Source organism: Trichechus manatus, unplaced genomic scaffold, assembly GCF_000243295.1.
Source record: "Trichechus manatus latirostris isolate Lorelei unplaced genomic scaffold, TriManLat1.0 scaffold00036, whole genome shotgun sequence".
NCBI lineage: Eukaryota > Metazoa > Chordata > Mammalia > Sirenia > Trichechidae > Trichechus > Trichechus manatus.
Genome location: NW_004443972.1, coordinates 13,606,843 through 13,626,085, shown reverse-complemented (window position 1 = coordinate 13,626,085; position 19,243 = coordinate 13,606,843). Strand labels below are relative to the sequence as shown.

General features: G+C 39.1%; 1 protein-coding gene across 2 annotated transcripts in view; it reads left to right on the top strand.

Annotated features, from left to right (window-relative positions):
- The window catches only part of CCDC148 (coiled-coil domain containing 148), a 293,851-nt gene that overhangs the window by 186,296 nt on the left and 88,312 nt on the right, over positions 1-19,243 (top strand). The gene's annotated exons all lie outside the window — the stretch shown is intronic.

The following is a 19,243-nucleotide window of genomic DNA, read 5'->3' as shown; positions in this document are numbered from 1 at the left end:
CATAGCCGGCAGGTGATTTCCTGCCTCTTAGTACAGTTCTCTGACTCTTTCTTTCATGAAATTTTGCTTTGTCAGCTTCATAAATAAAATTATTGAGAAGTTTGTAATTTTTGTCCCTTAGGAAAAAAAAAATCTGTTGATAGTTTTGTATTTATTGACATTTATTTTTTTTCTTTCTCTAGAAGTCTTGTTTTGCACTAAGACTAGACCTTTCAGAACCCAATTAAATGAAACTTTGCACAATTTTATTTGTAAAGAAAAGGACACTGAACAGTCAAAATAGCAGTAGTGCATAATCTTTGAGATTCTGAGAAAGACTAATAAAAAGCCACTGAAAATGGAAAGCAGTTATCAAAGAGAGGTAATTTAAAAAAAAAAAAAAAAACCCGTATGAAGTTACCCAGGAAAACAAGGGACAATTGTGAAACCAAGAGGAAAAACCAAATCTTTCTGCTAAGCAAAAAATCCCAAGCAGAGAACAGAAAGCTTTAATAACCTATGCGAAATCACAGGTGCTGTATTTCTTGAGTGAAGTTTAAACATAAATGGAACACATAAGATAAAAAAGCTTAGGTAGGTAATATTGAAAAAATGGTGGGACATTTGTAAAGAATTGAATGGAGCTAGCAGACTGTTAAAGATTTAATAAAATGAAAATTTGAAGTTTCCTTAGCTGAACTGGATTTAGAAGCTTAAAGGAACATTTATGGAAGAAACAAAGGAATTTACTTGCCACTTTTCCCACGCGTCCTCTAACATTGATAGAAATATGAATGAGCCATTGAAAATCCTGACAAGGTTTTCTGAATATTTTCCACATCAGAAAACACCAGTGGAACTTGGGCAGAGCCCCACGGTGGAGGAGTCAGAAAATGGTAGTGTGTCTGGAGCTGACCCTTTTCTTTCTAAAGACCAACTCGGGCAGAGAAAAGAAAACATTGTCAGTCTAACTTTTAAGCATAGTCTTAAATTCTTACTCATCCACCCACTCAACAATTATTTATTGAACCCTTTCTAAGTGTTAGATGCTGTGCTAGGCTCTAGAGGTGTTGTTAGCTGCCATAGGGTTGGACCTCATGACGATCCCATGAACAATGAAACAAAACACTGCCTGATCCTGGCCATCCCCATGACTGGTTGTGGATTGTACCCTTGTGATCCACAGGATTTTCAATGTCCGATTTTCAGAAGTAGATCACTAGGCCTTTCTCCCTAGTCCATCTTAGTCTAGAAAGTCTGCTAAATCCTATTCAGCATAATAGCAACACACGAGCCTCCACTGACAGATGAGTGGTGGCTGTACTTGAGGAACCCAAGTCTCCTGTATGGAAGGCAAGAATTCTACCACTGAATCACCACTGCCCTTGATCTGGAAATGCAACCCATGAATAAAACAGATTTGGTCCTTGCCCTTCAGTTTGTAGCCCAGTCAGTGGTACAGGCAATTCCAAATGGTTTGATGTGTGGAGTAATAGAAGAGGGGCAAGGTGCTAGGGAAGCAGAGAAGAGGCATCTGACCTAGGTGTGGTGGGCGAGAGAAGGCTTCCTGGGGCCTTGACTAGGGTAAATAGAAGTTATTCAGTTGAAGTGTGAAGGAGACAGGCTTATTTGTTTGAAGGATTACATTGCACCATGTGTTTATTGCCTTTTTAAAGCATGAGCCTGGAATACAATAAGCTCTCAAAAATGGCCGTTTTTAATAGTTTATTGTCAGTTACAGGCACCGGTGAGACTGTATCTTTCCTTTGATTTCCAATGTAAAACAAGCACATCATACAATATTTCTATAAATATGGCTGATAGACTTCAATATTAATGTTTAATTGTCTATTATTATTTAAAAGTCCTATAAAATACTGGTATTCCTCACTGCAGTTGGTTTTGCTTACAGAAGAAAATTGCAGAGCATGTCATTTATCGTAATCTCTCCATATTAGGATAATAATAAAATAGAATCAAAATAGTATAACTGAAGAGAGCTATAGAGGACACCTGCTCCAGTCCTTTTCTTTAACATGTGGGAAAACTGGCTTAGCTATTTTCTCAAAGTAACAATGTAGTTGGTGAGTGGCAGAGATCGGACTAAAAAGTAGGTGTTCTAATAGTTCAATACTCATTTCCTTTATACCATACAGCCACTTATAATAGAATTTTTTCAAAGCTTTCAACTTTGATGTAAAATTATTTGTGTTAATATTGTTACCTTGATGTTAATTTCAATTGTTACCTTTGAAGTTTTCATGGACTTCATTTTTTGTTTTTCTAGTAATTTATTCCCTCTGAAAATATATGTGTTTATTAATTTCACCTAAACCACTTTACATTAAGAGTAAGAAGTCCATGTACTGTTACTAACCATTTTCATTTTACTTTGTAAACCCTTAATTTTTCATTTGTAATAGAGGAACGTAAAAATGTCATTTGTCATCTCTTAGGTTAGGGTTTCATTCAAAGACTGTACTCATGGCAGGAATATTAAGCAAAGTACTAACTAAAGACCTGGGAAAATGTCCTGTAGTTAATAACCTAAATAATTCTTTCCTTACAGCATGTTCTTGAGTATCACTGTGGTAATGTTCTTTCATGGTTATTATTGATACACAGTTATGTTCACATGCTCTGTTTAAAGCTATGTAATTAGCAAGTCTTTTAAAATAAAACCGCTGAGATATTCTTCTGGACTATTCTTCCTTTCACTCACTGTTCACTCACAAGTTTTATGTTTAGCCTATTGTGCTAATATTGATTTATTTGCCCATCTGCCAGTTTTCTTATTCTCAGGCATCTTGAAATAATCGGTTGTCATTCTCTCCACAAGGGAGCCATCCAAATCCCTTGGCTTCCTCCGTGGGGATCCATCACATAAAGATCTGTTCAGTGGCATCCTTTTCCCACCAGATTCTTCACCTTACCCATTGTGGATTCTAAAAAAGTCCACTTTTACCTGATTGCTTAGATACCAGTTGCTGCTAAGCCTGTTTCTCATTGTCAAGATCCCACAACTTTCGCTACTTATAATATAATGCTAGCTTCAACAGCTTTCTCCCATTTACTCTTCAAATTTTTTCTTTCGGTACATTTCTAATTACAAATGATGTTGTGAACTACTGACTTCAGATAAGCCTCTAACAATCCCTAACCATTCCCATGATTCCAATATTAAGTGGAAGCAATTTTGATTTCTGAGGGCTGATGCAGCCTTGCTTTATGGTTTTGTTTTGTTTTCAGTATTTCTTTGTCTTTACTTTTATTTCTTTCTGTTTTTCCATATGTTGCTTGACATCTACTGTCCGCTGGATTTTGGTTGTTGAACTTGCAGTCATTTCTTGATTGTATGGTATGTGCACCCCTTTTAAAAACTCAACATTATTTTATTTTTTCTGAAGAAAATCACCTATTGCTAACAATATGACAAGGAAGAAATTACAGGGTAAATTGGTGGGTAAACTGGGAGTTATTCAGTCTGGTTATTTTCTTGCTATATTTGCGTTGGAAAACAGAAACAAATCCTCTCCAATTATGGATCTTTGCTATGCTTTTTCTTCAAATCATATGACATCACGTACACGAAGGTCATCCAATGATGATTTTCATAAGTTAGTCTTAAACCAAAAGATGAGAAGAGTATTTCCAAAATACAAGCTCCTTGACACTGAAATTTATAGCTGTAATCTCAGTTCTTAGAAAAGCTGAATGTATTCTTTTTTCTCCTCTACTAGTTTCAATGCATCTGAATTCTTTCTTCCCACTGCCTCAGAATCTTGAGACTATAGTATTTTATTATAAAAATCTCTTTGGATACACCTACATTTTATTTTGTGGTTCATTTTAGCTTTTAAAAGATTTTATTGTGGAAAAATCTTAAACTTATACAAAAGTCTATCATCACTGAACTTCAACACTTGGCAATTCATTAGCCAAAATTGTTTAATCTATACCCTCACCTCCTTTCCTGTGCCTATTGGATTGTGTTGAAGCAAATCTCAGACATCATATCATTTCATCTGTTGGTATTTCAGCATAGATCTCTAAAATTAAAAGGACTCTTAAAAGAAGCATAACCACACTATTATCATACCTAAAAAAGTTTAACAATAATTCCTTAATAGCATCAACTAACCAATCGATGTTGAAATATCTCCAATTATCTCATAATTTTTCAAAGTCAGTTTATTCAAATCAGAATCCAGATATGATCCACATATTGCAAACGGCTGATATCTCTTAAATCTCTTTTAATCTATAGTTCTCATTCCCTTGTTTTTTTCTCGTAATTTGTTAAAGTCCTTTAAAGTTTCCCAAATATTGGATTTTGCTGATTGTATCCCCATAATGTTGTTTAACATGCTTCTCTGGTGGATGAATTTCCTGTAACCTTGGAGGTAAGTCAAGAGATTGGATCACATTCAATTTTATTTTTGGTAAGAATAGTTCATGAGAGTGTTGTATACTTTAATCAGGTGGCCATAATGTCTGCCTGTTTCCCTGTGATGTTTCGATTGGCCATTGTTGCCAGCCTAATTAATCTATTATAAAATTTCCTATCAGCTGTTAAAGTGAGGTTTTTAATAGCCATGGATGATCATGAACTAGGATCCTTTATTTCATTAGGTGTTGTAAAATGGTGTATTCTAATATTATCATTTCTTCTTCTTTCACTAGGTTTCCTTTAAAATATTTACTTTGATAAATTAAATAGGAGATAATTATCGAGCACCTATGATGTGCCAGCACTCTGCATAAACAGAAATGATATACTCAAAACAGTTACAAGATAGTTATGGTATGGTAACTGAAATAAGAAAAGAGAGATGAGTATGGGTTGGAGAATGTTTCATGGAAGATGTGGGGCATGTGCTGGGTCAAGAAGCGTTGTTATGAAGTAAGGGGAACCTGAGGGCATTCCAGTTGGGGAAATAGTTTCAACCATATCATGAAGCTAAGAACAGGAAGGGCAATATAAGGAAAGGCACAAGAAAAAACCTACCTAGAGATTGCATATTACCTAGGTTACAGAGGGACATTGGTTAAGAATGAAACAGCTAAATTATTTAGATTCTATTTTTATCAGTTGAAGTCATCTCCATGAAACTTCTGTCTTATTCCTAATACGTTTGACAGACTTGGAGTAGACTAGTGAACTTCGACAGAGTGCACTAGGGATATTCAGTGCTTAGAAGTTGACTTTTAATTAATAAAAGCTCATCTGAATTAAAAAATATATGAGATTGCTCAAGTCAGACATAAAATGTAACTATTTAGTCATGTTGATGGATGTGTGTATGTCTTAGGCTGGTTTCTCTGGAGAAGCAAAACCAGTGAAGTGTGTGTGTATATATGTATATATAGAGAGAGATTTATCTCAAGGAAATGGCTCACGTGGTTGTAGAGGGTGGCAAGTTCCAAGTCCATGGGTGAGACATCAGGCTAGAGGCTTCTGCTAACTCACATAGCTATAGGGGCTGATGAACTCAAGATTGACAGGCCAGACATCAGGCTGCTGGCTCACAGGCTGCAGAGGCTGATGAATCCCAAGATCGGCAGGTAAGCTGCTAGCCTAAGTCCCAAAAACTAGAGGTCAGATGATGATGATCTGGATGCGGGATCCAGAGAGAGAGCCTTGCTAGAACATCCACTTACATACTGGAGGCAGACCACACCCCCAAGGAAACTCCCTTTCAACTGATTGGCTGCTGGTATCAGATCTCATCATGTATTTGATTACATCATTACCTAACTGCCAAACCACTGCAAATCATGGCCCAGCCAAGTTGACACACAACCTTAACTGTCACAATCCAACCCTTGTCAGCTTGACACTTGTACACATCTCCTTAAACCATACACAAACTCTAAAATAAAGACAATTATAAAGTCATACTTGTGTCTAACGTGATACAACTAACATGCACCCTATTTACATCTTATATTTTATAGGGGAAGAAAACAAAAATATTTAATGCACACATACAAGGAAGAAATACTAATAACAATTACCGTCCTCATTTCTCAGCTGATCACATGGTTGTAGCTGGTATTTGGAACTACCTTCTTCCACCACCCATTCCGTATTCTCTTTATCCTCAGCAAGCACCTAAGCTTGTCGTGGTTCTTTGCCTGTGTGGGATGACTCAAACCTTCATTCCTGAAGGGTCTGGGCCGCTAGTAGTCATGTGGGAATTGGGTTTCTGTAGTTTTCCATTGACTTTAATCACAGGGCATAGTAGTACTAAGAGATGCCCCGAGTATTCCAGACATACTCTTCTTTACCTCTATTATGTAATATCAGTCTGATTTCCTCTTGGTAATCAGGATCAATCACACTAGCCGATGTGGTAACTTTCTTCTTTGCCTGTTGATCCAGACACATGAGGAACCCAAAGTGGGTGGGTGGTATTCTTAGCTTCCATTTCAGTTGGAATCAGTGATGCGTCTCCAGGTGTGAGCATTCCTCCCTTTGGAACTGAGACCTCTAGACCTGCAAAGCATAGAGTTGCGGGTACAGGAAGCAAAAAACCTTGTGAGAGAGTTACTAGGGGTAATAGTGAGTGGTGCCACTCCCATTTCCACCCCTTGATTCCTGGACCCATGAGTCCTGGGTATGGGAGAAACAGCACCATATATTGGATGCTGGCTTAGAGCATATACATCCTCCTGGAGAACTTTGCCCCAGCCATGCAAGGTATTTCCACCTAGCAGGTGCTGTAATTGTGTCTTAGAAAACCATTCCATAGTTCTATGAAACAGCTGCTTCAAGATGATGGGGAACATGGTAAGACCAGTGAATTCCATGAGCATGGGCCCATTGCTGCACTTCATTTGCTGTGAAGTGAGTCCCTTGATATGAGGTGATGCTGTGTGGGATACTATGATGGTGAGTAAGGCATTCTGTAAATCCACAGATGATAGTTTTGGCAGAAGCATTGCATACAGGAAAGGCAAATCCATATGCAGAGTAATATGTCTGTTCTAGTAAGAACAAAACACTGCCTTTCACATGATGGAAGTGGTCCAATGTAATCAACCTGCCACCAGGTTGCTGGCTGATCACCTTGAGGAAGGGTGCCATATCAGAGACTCAAAGTTGATCTCTGCTGCTGGCAGATTGGGCACTGAACAGTGACTGTAGCCAAGTTGGCCTTGGTGAGTGGAAGTCCATGTTGCTAAGCCCATGTATAAACTCCATCCCTGTCATCATGGCCACTTCGTTCATGAGCCCATTGGGCAATGACAGGAGTGGCTGGGGAAAGAGGATTACTGGTTTCCACAGAATACATCATCCTATCCACTTGATTGTTAAAATCTTCCTCTGCTGAGGTCACCCTTTGGTAAGCATTCACATGAGATACAAATATCTTCACTTCTTTGGCCCTTTCAGAGAGGTCTATCCACATACCTCTTCCTCATACCTCCTTGTCACCAATTTTCCAATCACGTTCCTTCCAAGTCCCTGACCATCCAGCCAAACCATTGGGTACAGCCTATGAATCAGTATATAATTGCACATCTGACCACTTCTCCTTCCAAGCAAAGTGAACAACCAGGTGCACTGCTTGAAGTCCTGTCCATTGGGATGATTTCCCTTCACCACTATCCTTCAGGAACGTCCCAGAAAGGGTCTGTAGTGCTGCCGCTGCCCACTTTTGAGTGGTGCCTGCATATCGCACAGAATCATCTGTAAACAAGGCATGAGTTTTCTCTTCCTCAATCAATTGATTATAAGGAACATCCTATGATGTCTGACTTTATGCCCAACACCCAATTTGTGATGAGCAGCTCAGGCCACATGATGACTTTGTGGCCCGTGGTTAAGCATTCCATCTCTACCAAGGCCCAGTAACAAGCCAAAATCTGTTTCTCAAAAGGAGAGTAATTATATGCAGAGGATGGTAGGGCTTTACTCCAAAATCCTAAGGATCTGTGCTGTGATTCATGATAGGAACCTGCCAAAGACTCCAAACAGCATCCTTATCTGCTACTGAGACTTCAGGCACCATTGGATCAGCCAGATCATATGTCCCTAGTGGCAGAGCAGCTTGCACATTAGCCTGAACTGGTTGTAGAGTCTTCTCTTGTTCTGGGCCCCACCCAAAATTAGCAGCTTTTTGAGTCACTTGATAAATAGGCCAGAGTAACACACCCACATGAGGGATATGTTGCCTCCAAAATCCAAAGAGGCCCACTAGGCATTGTGCCTCCTTTTTAGTTGTGGGAGAAGCAAGATGCAATAACTTATCCTTCACTTTAGAAAGAATATCTTGACATGCCCCACATCACTGGACCGCCAGAAATTTCACTGAGGTGGAAGGTGCCTGAATTTTTGTCAGATCAGTTTCCCACCCTCTGGCATGCAAATGTTTTATCAATAAGTCCAGAATCATTGACACTTCTTCCTTACTTGGTCCAGTCAGCATAATGTCATCAATATAGTGGACCAGTGTGACATCTTGTGGAAGGGAAAAACGATTAAGTTTCCTGCAGACCAAATTATGACATAGAGCTGCAGAGTTTATATACCTCTGAGGTAGGACACTGAAGGTATATTGCTGCCCTTGCCAGCTGAAGGCAAACTGCTTCTGGTGGTCCTTCAAAACTGGAATTGAGAAAAAGGCATCGGCCAGATCAATAGCTGCATACCAGGTACCAGGAGATGTATTAATATGTTCAAGCAATGATAGCACATCTGGAAGAGCAGCTGCAATTATAGTTACCACCTGGTTAACTTTTCGATAATACACTGTCATTCTCCAAGATCCATCTGTTTTTTGCACAGGCCAGATAGGCGGGTTGAATGGGGCTGTGGTGGGAATAACCACCCCTGCATCCTTCTAGTCCTCAGTGGTGGCAATAATCTCTGCAATCCCTCCTGGAATGCAGTATTGCTTTTGGTTTACTTTTTCCCTAGGCAGGGGAAGTTCTAATGGTTTCTACTTGGCTTTTCCTACTGTAATAGCCCTTACTCCACTTGTCGGGGATCCTGTGTGGGGTTTCTGCTAATTGCTGAGTCTGTCTATTCCAATTATGCATTCTAGAACTAGGGAAATCACTACAGGATGGGTTTGGACCCACTGGACCCACTGTGAGATGAACCTGAGCTAAGACTCTATTAATAACCTGACCTCCATACACCCCCGTTCTGACTGGTGGGCCACAGTGACATTTTGGGTCTCCTGGAATTAGTGTAAATTCAGACAGTATTCAGTAATCCCCAAAAAGTCTGATTATTTCCTTTTCCCCGATGAACAGTCACTCTCGTAAAAGACCATAGATCATTTTCAGGAAGGCTGGGAAAAAGATTAACACTATAAATTTTTGGCAGTGTATTGGGGTCCTTCTTCAAGGGGACCTGGCCTCCCTTTCATTCAGGGGGTTGTGGGTCTGTAAACTGGCTCAAGTCTGGGAACTGATTAAGGGTCCATGACTCTCTATTCTGACGATTCAAGTTAGATTGCCATTTATTTGACCTAGAATTTCTGCTTATACAAATCAAGTAAATATTAAGTAGATTTCCCATCTATTTCACTCCTAGGGACACCATGATTAAGTAGCCAATGCCATAAATCCATACGAGTTGGACTATTCTGATTACTGCTTTGACTCCACTGTCCATTACAGTAACCATACCCACCTTGTCTTTGTTGATTGAGTGCTGCCACTTGGCCCCTAACACCACGGGGTCTAATCAGCTCCATTGTATTTAGATGTCTTAATTCAGTTAGGGCAGTTCCCACTGTCAAATATGACTCACATAAAATAGCAATCACAGAAGACTTCAAGGAAGCTCGTACTTCCTTTACAATTTGTTCCTCACTGTTGTGGTATAAGGTGTGTTCTCTGGGAACTCCATGTGTGGTTCAGTGGGTCTAACCTGATAAATCCACTCTAACATGCCAAGTTCCCTAAGCCTTTGAATACCTTCTTCTACAGTGTACCAAGGCAGGTCTCGTACTTCAACTTAGTTTATTGTAGGCCACCTTTTAATATATGCTTCAGCAAACCAAGCAAATAAACCATTAGATCCTTTCCTATCTTCTCGAGCTGAAACATTAATGAAGAATCTGTGCTTAGTGGCCCATATCAATAAACTCACACTGATCCAATTTTATGTTCCTTGCACAATTATCCCACACCCTTAATAGTCATTCCCATGTATATGCCCCAGATTTCTGTTTGTACGTATTAGAAAAGTCAAGCAGTTCTTTTGGAGCATAGCTTACCTCCTCCTGGGTCACACTTTGTACTTCATTTTTTGGGGCTTGCTGGGACTTTAGTTATAGGTCTAGAAGCAAAAATGGGTGATGAGGATGTGTGCTGAGAACAATCAGCAATGCCTTTTAAGGCATCTGCCTCAGGTGATGCTCCAGGCAACGACTCAGATGTTTCCCCAGGGGATGACTCAGACAAAAGCTCTTCAGACACAGCTGGGTTAATTTCATTAGATGAGGGTGGAGAAGCTAATGATTTTACTGTGGAGGGTGGCTTAGCAGACAAAAATGGAGTGATCTCTTCAGATGGGAGTGGGAGGGCTGATTTTGTTGGCAGAAGTGATTCAATGGAATTTAGGGGTTCAGTGTGCCCAGCTTCCTTACTGTCTGCTCGTATGTCCCCATCCCAAGTTTCAGGCTCCTATTCCTTCCCAATCAGTGCCCTCACTTTAACTTCAGCCATCACTCGAGGTTGGGAATTCAATTGGCATTGTAATTCAGCCACTCTTACAATAAGACTCTGGGTTGGTTTTCAGCTATATCAGCTCTGTTACTACAAGAAGTAAGGCTGTCTCTCAGGGCACAAGTGGAAACTTTGAGGTCATTTATGTGGTGCTTGAGCTTTGACTCTGAAGCCTTGAGCTTATCTCTTTCTTTCACCACTTTGTCTAACAAAAGTAGGACCAACCAACCACCTTCCTTATACTTCTTATTCTGACAAAATTGTAGAAAAGTATCAAACATGTGATCACCCAGAGCCTCACCTCTTGATACTTGATCTATTGGTGGTGATATTTTGTGTATTTCTATTGCTACCTCATGCCATGGGTTAGCAGTGCCTGTTTACTACTAGAAGCAGTCATCAACATCTTTAAGACTAACCAGACTTGAGAACCAATTTAGAAAACTCATCTTTAAAATTTTATATCTCTAGAACCATGGCTGGTACCAAATATCTTAGTCTGGGGTCTTTAAAGAAGCAAAACTAGTAAAGCATGCATATCTATGTTGTTGTTAGGTGCTATCAAGTCGGTTCCAACTCATAATGACCCTATGTACAACAGAACAAAACACTACCTGGTCCTGTGCCATCCTCACAATTGTTGTTATGCTTGAGCCCATTGTTGCAGCCACTGTATCCGTCCATCTCATTGAGGGTCTTCCTCTTTTTCACTGACACTCTACTTTACCAAGCATGATGTCCTTCTCCAGGGACTGATCCCTCCTGATAACGTGTTCAAAGTATGTGAGACATAACTGGCCATCCTTGCTTCTAAGGAGCATTCTGGTTGTACTTCTTCCAAGACAGATCCGTTTTGTTCTTTTGGCAGTCCATGGTATATTCAATATTCTTCACCAACACCACAGTTCAAAGGCATCAATTTTTTTTTGGTCTTCCTTATTCATTGTCTAGCTTTTGCATGCATATGAGGTGACTGAAAACACCATGGCTTGGGTCAGGAGCACCTTAGTCTTCAAGATGGCATCTTTGCTTTTTAACACTTTAAAGAGGTCCTTTGCAGCATATTTGCCCAATGCAATACGTCTTTTAATTTCTTGACTGCTATTTCCATGGGTATTGATTGTTGATCCAAATAAAATGAAATCCTTAACAACTTCAATCTTTTCTCTGTTTATCATGATCTTGCTTATTGGTCCAGTCGTGAGGATTTTTGTTTTCTTTATGTTAAGGTGTAATCCATACTGAAGGCTGTGGTCTTTGATCTTCATCAGTAAGTGCTTCAAGTCGTCTTCACTTTCGGCAAGCAAGGCTGTGTCATCTGCATAACACAGGTTGTTAATGAGTCTCCCTCCAATCCTGATGCCGCATTCTTCTTCATATAGTCCATCTTCTTGGATTATTTGCTCAGCATACATTTTGAATAACTATGGTGAAAGGATACAACCGTGTGTGTGTGTGTGTGTGTGTGTGTGTGTGTGTGCAGAGAGAGAGAGATTTATCTCAAGGAAGTGGCTCACGTAGTTGATAGCTGTAGGGACTGATGAACCCAAGATCGGCAGGTTAGATAGCAGGCTACTGGCTCACAGCCTGCAGAGGCTGACTAATCCAAGATCAGCAGGCAAGACAGCAGACTGCTGGCTCACAGGCTGCAGAGGCTGATGAATCCCAAGATCAGCAGGTAAGCTGCTAGCTCAAGTCCCGATAACTGGAGGTTCGATGATGATGAGCCAGATGCAGAATCCAGAGAGAGAGCCTTGCTGGAACATCCATTTATATACTGAAGGCAGGCCACACCCCCAAGGAAATTCCCTTTCAACTGATTGGCTACTCATAGAAATCTCATCATGGAGTTAATTACATTATTACATAACGGCAAAACCACTGAGAATCATGGGCCAGCCAAGTTGACACACAACCATAACCATCACAGTGTAGTAATAAAAAAATCCACACTACAGGGAGAGTCGTGATTCCCCAGACCAAACCAAGATGTTTGAAAAGGAGAGGCAGGCTCACAGAGCTTGGTGTGTAGCTTTGGCAAAGTTACAGATGTTGAATTTAATTTTGGAAATGCTAAGTTTTGGGTACACATACAAATAGCCAGACCTGTAAGCATTTGTTAACATAGGATTGGATTGCAGACAAAAAGAGCTGATAATGTAAATTTTAGAGACAGACACATAGAAGTGATAGGTGAACTCACAGGAGAAAAGGAACACATCAGATATTGAATGGAAAGAGAGAGGCCGAAGGTCAAAGAAGATAGTAGTAGGGTTGGGTGTGTAAGAATGGACACAGAAAGAGGAGAGAAGTATCCATTGATGGAGAATCAGGGGAGAACAACGTCATGGCCTAGGATGGAAAGAGTTTTAAGCATGAGAAGATGATCAGCAGGGTCAAGTGCCACCACAATGTCAAGGAAAGGTGGACTGAGAACTATCCTTTGTGTGTTCAGGAGGGAGAGTACTGGTAATACTTGACAGGATAACTTGACTTTTAGTGTAACATGTTACAAATGGAAGATGAATTATAGAAAAGAATAGATAGGAAGTAGAAGGTCCAGAGAGAAGGCATAGATGATCATAAATTCTAGGAATGAGGTTCCAAAGAAGAAGACAAATATGATGATCAGAATAAGCAGGAGGTTGGGGAAACCTAAATGTGTCTGAAAACCAAGAATAGGAATTTCCTTGATTATTTTGACAAATAGCACAAAGGTTTTTTTGTTTTAGAAAACTAAAACTTGGAATAATATAAGTGTAAAAGGAGCTTATTTAGTCACTAATTCTTCATATTTGTAAGACATTATTTTATACATCACCATTAATGAGTTGTGCTTATATAAAATAAGTAAGATACAAGTCATGAAACAGGGAATGCTAGTTGCTCCCTTTTCTGAAATCTATTGTACATACTTCTCTACCACCTTCTTTGCTGCTTTGTCAGCCATATGTGTACATGGACCAAGTAACTGTTTTTATTTATTTAAATTTTGCATTAGGTAAAAGTTTACAGAGCAAATTAGATTCCCATTCGATAGTTTGTACATAAAGTGTTTCATGGCCTTAGTTTCATTCCTCACAATGTGTCAGCACTCTCCTCATTTCTGCCCTGGGTTCACTGTTTCCTTTTGTTCTGATCTTTTAACCCCTCCCTGACTTCTCATCTTTCATTTTGGGCAAATATTGCCCTTTTGATCTCATATAATTGATCGTTGTTAGGAACATGTTCCTCTCAGGTGCTATTTTTTATTTATGGGCCTATCTATTGTTTAGCTGAAAGGTGATCTCTGGGAACGGCTTCAGTTCTAGATCAGATGGGTGTCTTAGAGCCATAGTCTCAGGGGTTCCTGCAGTCTCTGTCAGACCAGTAAGTCTGGTCTTTTTTGTGAATTTGATTTTTTTGCTACATTTTTCTCCTGATCTGTCCAGGACCTCTGTTGTGATCCCATTCAGAGCAATTGGTAGTGGTAGCTGGGCACCATCTAGTTTTTCTGGTCTCAGGGTCATATAGTCTGTGTTTCATGTGGTCCATTGGTCCTTTGAACTAATTGCTCCCTTGAGTCTCTCGTTTTCTTCACTCTCCTCTGTTCTGGAAGGGAAGAGAACAATAGTTGTATCTTAAATGGCTGCTCACAAGTTTTTAAGACCCCAGATGCTACTCACTGTGGGGTGTTATTGTTTATTTATGGGCCTGTCTACTGTTTAGCTGAAAGGTGGTCAGTAGGATGCAGAACATTGTCTTTATGAACTATGTTGTGCCAATTGACATAGTTGTCCCCGGAGCCTATGGTCCTTTGCCTTTGAGCCTAGGAACTTCATCCTGTGAGGTGTTTGCTTATGCCTAAGAAGTTTTCCTGACTGTGCCCCTTATGTACTCTATTGTCTATATTAATATATGAGGAGCACCTACAGTCATGTATGTAGAGATTTCCAACACCAAACCTGTATATGCCAGTGGGTGTGCTCCCTTACACCCTCCCATACCCCTTGGCATATCTATCTTCCTATGTATTTGTAGATTATTGTTTGTTAATACTATTTTTGCAGGACTGCCTATGCTATAGTACTTACTGTAGCTGCCTTTTATTCTTGTGTTCCTCTCAGTGTCCTCTGATTTGGTCATGTTGTGCTGACTTCTCCCATATTGTATATTGCCTTTCCGTTTACCAATATTAACACGTGTCTTCTATCTATTTGGTAATTTACTCCCATCTCTGGCAACCATCAAAGAATGTTCTTCCTTTCTTTCTTTTTCTATGTGTAAACATTTTGTTGTTACTTTGTAATAGTGCTCTCATACAATATTTGTCCTTTTGTCATCGACTTATTTCACTCAGCATAATGTCCTACAAATTCATCTATGTTGTGAGATGTTTCTCAGATTCATCATTACTCCTTATCGTTGTGTAGTATTTCATTGTGTGTATTTACCACAGTTTGTTTATCTATTCATCTGTTGATGGGCACCTAGGTTGTTTCCATCTTTTTGCTATTGTGAATAATGCTGCAATGAATATGGGTGTGCATATGTCTATTCACGTGATGGCTCTTATTTCTCTAGGATATATTCCTAGGAATGGGATTGCTGAATCATATGGTATTTCTATTTCTAGCTTTTTGAGGAAGTGCCATACCATTTTCCATAGTGGTTGTACCATTTTACATTCCCACCAGTGGTATATAAGAGTTCCAGTCTCCTCATAATCTTGCCAACATTTGTTATTTTTTGTTTTTTTTGATTAGTGCCAGTAATGTCAGGGTGAGATGTTATCTTATTGTAGTTTTGACTTGCATCTCTCTGATTGCTAATGGGGGCCCTAGTGGCACAGTGGTTAAGAGCTGTGGCTGTAAACCAAAAGGTCGGCAGTTTGAATCCACCGGTCGCTCCTTGGAAACCCTATGGAGCAGTTTTACTGCCTATAGTGTTTCTATGAGTTAGAATCAACTCGATGGCAACTGTTTGGGGTTTTTTTGTTTGTTTGTTTAATTGCTAATGATCACAAGCATTTCTTCATATGTTTGTTAGCTACATGAATGTCTTCTTTGGTGAAGTGGTTGTTCATATTCTTTGCCCATTTTTTAATTGGATTGTTTGTCTTATTGTCGAGGTGTTGAAGTTTTCTATCAATTTTAGAGATTAGACCCTTGTTGGATATGTCATAGCCAAAATTTTTTCCCCAGTCTGTAGGTTCTCTTTTGACTTTTATGGAGAAGTCTTTTGTTGAGCATAAGTGTTTAATTTTTAGGAGGTCCAATTTATCTTGTTTATCTTCTGCTGCATGTGCATTTTTAGTTATGTTTGGTATTCTATTTATGCCATATATTAGGACCCATAGTGTTGTCCCTATTTTTTCTTCCATGATCTTTAGAGTTTTAGATTTTGTATTTAGATCTTACCCCGCTGGCACAGTGGTTAAGAATTTGGCTGCTAACCAAAAAGGTTGGTGGTTCAAATCCACCAATCGCTCCTTGGAAACCTTCTGGGACAGTTCTACTCTACTACAGGGTTACTATGAGTCAGAATCAAACTGATGGCCATGGGTTTGGTTTTTGTTTTGTTTTGTTTATTTGTTTGTTTGTTTTGGTTTTGGTCTATCTTGAGTTCGTTTTTGTGTATGGTGTGAGAAATGATACAGTTTTCATTTTTCTACAGATAGATATCCAGTTTTGCCAGCACCATTTGTCGAAGAGACTACCTCTTCCCCATTCAATGGACTTTGGCCCTCTTTCAAAAATCAGTTATCCATAGGTAGATAGATTTATGTCTGGGTTCTCAATTCTTTTCCATTCTTCTATGTGTCTGTCGTTGTACAAGTAGCAGGCTGTTTTGACTACTGTGGCGGTATAGTAGTTTCTGAGATCAGGTAGTGTGAGGCCTCCTACTTTGTTCTTCTTCTTCAATAATACTTCACTTATCTGGGGCCTCTTTCCTTTCCATATAAAGTTGGAGATTAGTTTTTCCATCTCGTTAAAGACTGCTGTTGGAATTTGGATGGGGATTGCATTAGAATCTGTAGATCACTTTGGATAGTATTGACATTTTCACAATGTTGAGTCTTCCTATCCATGAGCATAGTATGTTTTTCCATTTATGTAGGTCCCTTTTGATTTCTTGCAGTAGTGTTTTGTAGTTTTCTTTGTATAGGTCTTTTATGTTCCTGGTTAGATTTATTCCCAAGTATTTTATCTTTTGAGGGGGCTATTGTAAATGGTATTGTTTTCCTGACTTCCTTTTTAAAGTTCTCTTTGTTGGTATAGAGGAATCAAATGGATTCTTTTATGTTGATCTTGTATCCTGCCCTTTGCTGAATCCTTCTATTAGTTCCAGTAGTTTTCTTGTGGAATCTTTGGTATTTTCTACATATAGGATCATATCATCTACAAATAGGGATAGTTTTACTTCTTCCTTACCAATCTGTATACCCTTTATTTCCTTTTCTTGCCTTATTTCTCTAGCTAGGACTTCCAGTACAATGCTGAATAAGAGTGGTGATAAAGGGCATCCTTGTCTGGTTCCCATTTGCAAGGGAAATGCTTTCAGTCTCTGTTTGAGGAAAATAATGTTTGTTTTTATTTTGTTAGTTTCATTGGTTTCCTACATATAACAATAATACATGTTTATTGTAAAAATATTACCCAGTACAGAAAAGTTTAAAGAATATTTTTTAATTCCATGAAATGATACTATTCAGAGATAACTCATATTATTATTTTGATAAACCTCCTTCCAAATCTCTTTCTATGCCTAGATACATAGATGATATTTTATATTAATGAGATCACACTATAAATATGGTTTTGCACCTGCTTTTGTGCATCTAGTTATATGTTCTAGACATTTTCTATGTCAATGAATATAGATATATACCACCCTTTTAGAATGGCATGCATTGTGTGAAGGTACCATAATTAAATTAAGCCATCTCCTATTGCTAGATATTTAGACTCTCTCCAATTTTTCTGGTTTAAGCAGGACTGCTATGAACATACCTGTGGGTACATTTTTCTTTTTTTATTGTACTTTAGATGAAGGTTTACAGAACAAACTAGCTTCTTATTAAACAGTTAGCACACATATTGTTTTATGACATTAGTTAACAACCCCATGACACGTCAACACTCTCCCTTCTGGACCTTGGGTTCCCTATTACCAGCTTTCCTGTCCCCTCCTGCCTTCTAGTCCTTGCCCCTGGGCTAGTGTGCCCCTTTAGTCTCATTTTGTTTTATAAGCCTGTCTAATCTTTGACTGAAGGGTGAACCTCAGGAGTGACTTCAGAGCTAAAAGGCTGTCCAGGGGCCATACTCTGGGGTTTTCTCCAGCCTCTGTCAGGCCAGTAAGTCTGGTCTTTTTTTGTGAGTTAGAATTTTGTTCTACATTTCCTGTGGGTACATTTTTATGTACTTGTCTAGTTTATTGCCATCTTTAGATAATTTCTTGGAATTGGAATTGTGGGTCAAAAGCTATGCATATTTTATATTATGATACATATTGCCAAGTGCCCTTCAGAAATGCTCCACCAATTATATTCCTACTAATATCACATATTAGTACCCAGAAATTTCTTTTAAATGTCTTAATTTTTTTTTCATCTTCATTTGGGCTGATTGCATCACTTATGAAATAAAGAGGCTGAAATACATCAGCAATTCTTAAACTCTAAAGTCTTTGAACTATTTGAGATTTTGTGAATGTTGGAATACCTGCTTTCTAGAAAAACACATATGTGCAAAAACACACAAATTTTGGGTTATAGTCTTAGTGAAGAATATTGACTATACCATGGACTGCCAGAAGAATGAAGAAAGCTCTCTTGGAAGAAGTACAGCCAGAATGCTACTTAGAAGTAAGGATGGCAAGGCTTCATCTCACATACTTTGAACGTGTTATCAGGAGGGACCAGTCCTGGAGAAGGACGTCATGCTTGATAAAGTAAAGGGTCAGGGGAAGAGAATAAGACCCTCAAAAGATGAATTGACACCATGGCTACAACAATGGGCTCAAACATAGCAACAATTTTGAGGATGGCCCAGGATCAGGCAGTGTTTCGTTCTGTTGTACATAGGGTCACTGTGAGTCAGAACCAACTCGACAGCACTAACAACAACAGCAATATTAATGTGAGTTCACAGATCCCTTGATATCAGTTCACAGACTCTTTAGGACTTCATTCCATGAATCTAGGTGAAGAATCTCTAAATGAGGTGATTTTAAAATTGTTTTCTTCTTTCAACAATAACACATATATCGTGTGTACACGTCATACACATATATCACACACTCGTGTACACAAAATTTTTTTTACTGTTGTACTTTAAGTGAAAGTTTACAATTCAAGTTAGTCTCTCATACAAAAATTTATACATACACTGCTATGTGACCCTAATTGCTCTCCCTATACTGTGACAGCACACTCCTCCTTTCCACCCCAGATTTCCCGTGTCCATTCAACCAGCTCCTGACCCCCTCTGCCTTCTCATCTCACCTCCGGAAAGGAGCTGCCCATTTAGTCTCATGTATCTACTTGAGCTAAGAAGCACACTCTTCACGAGTATCATTTTATGTCCCATAGTCC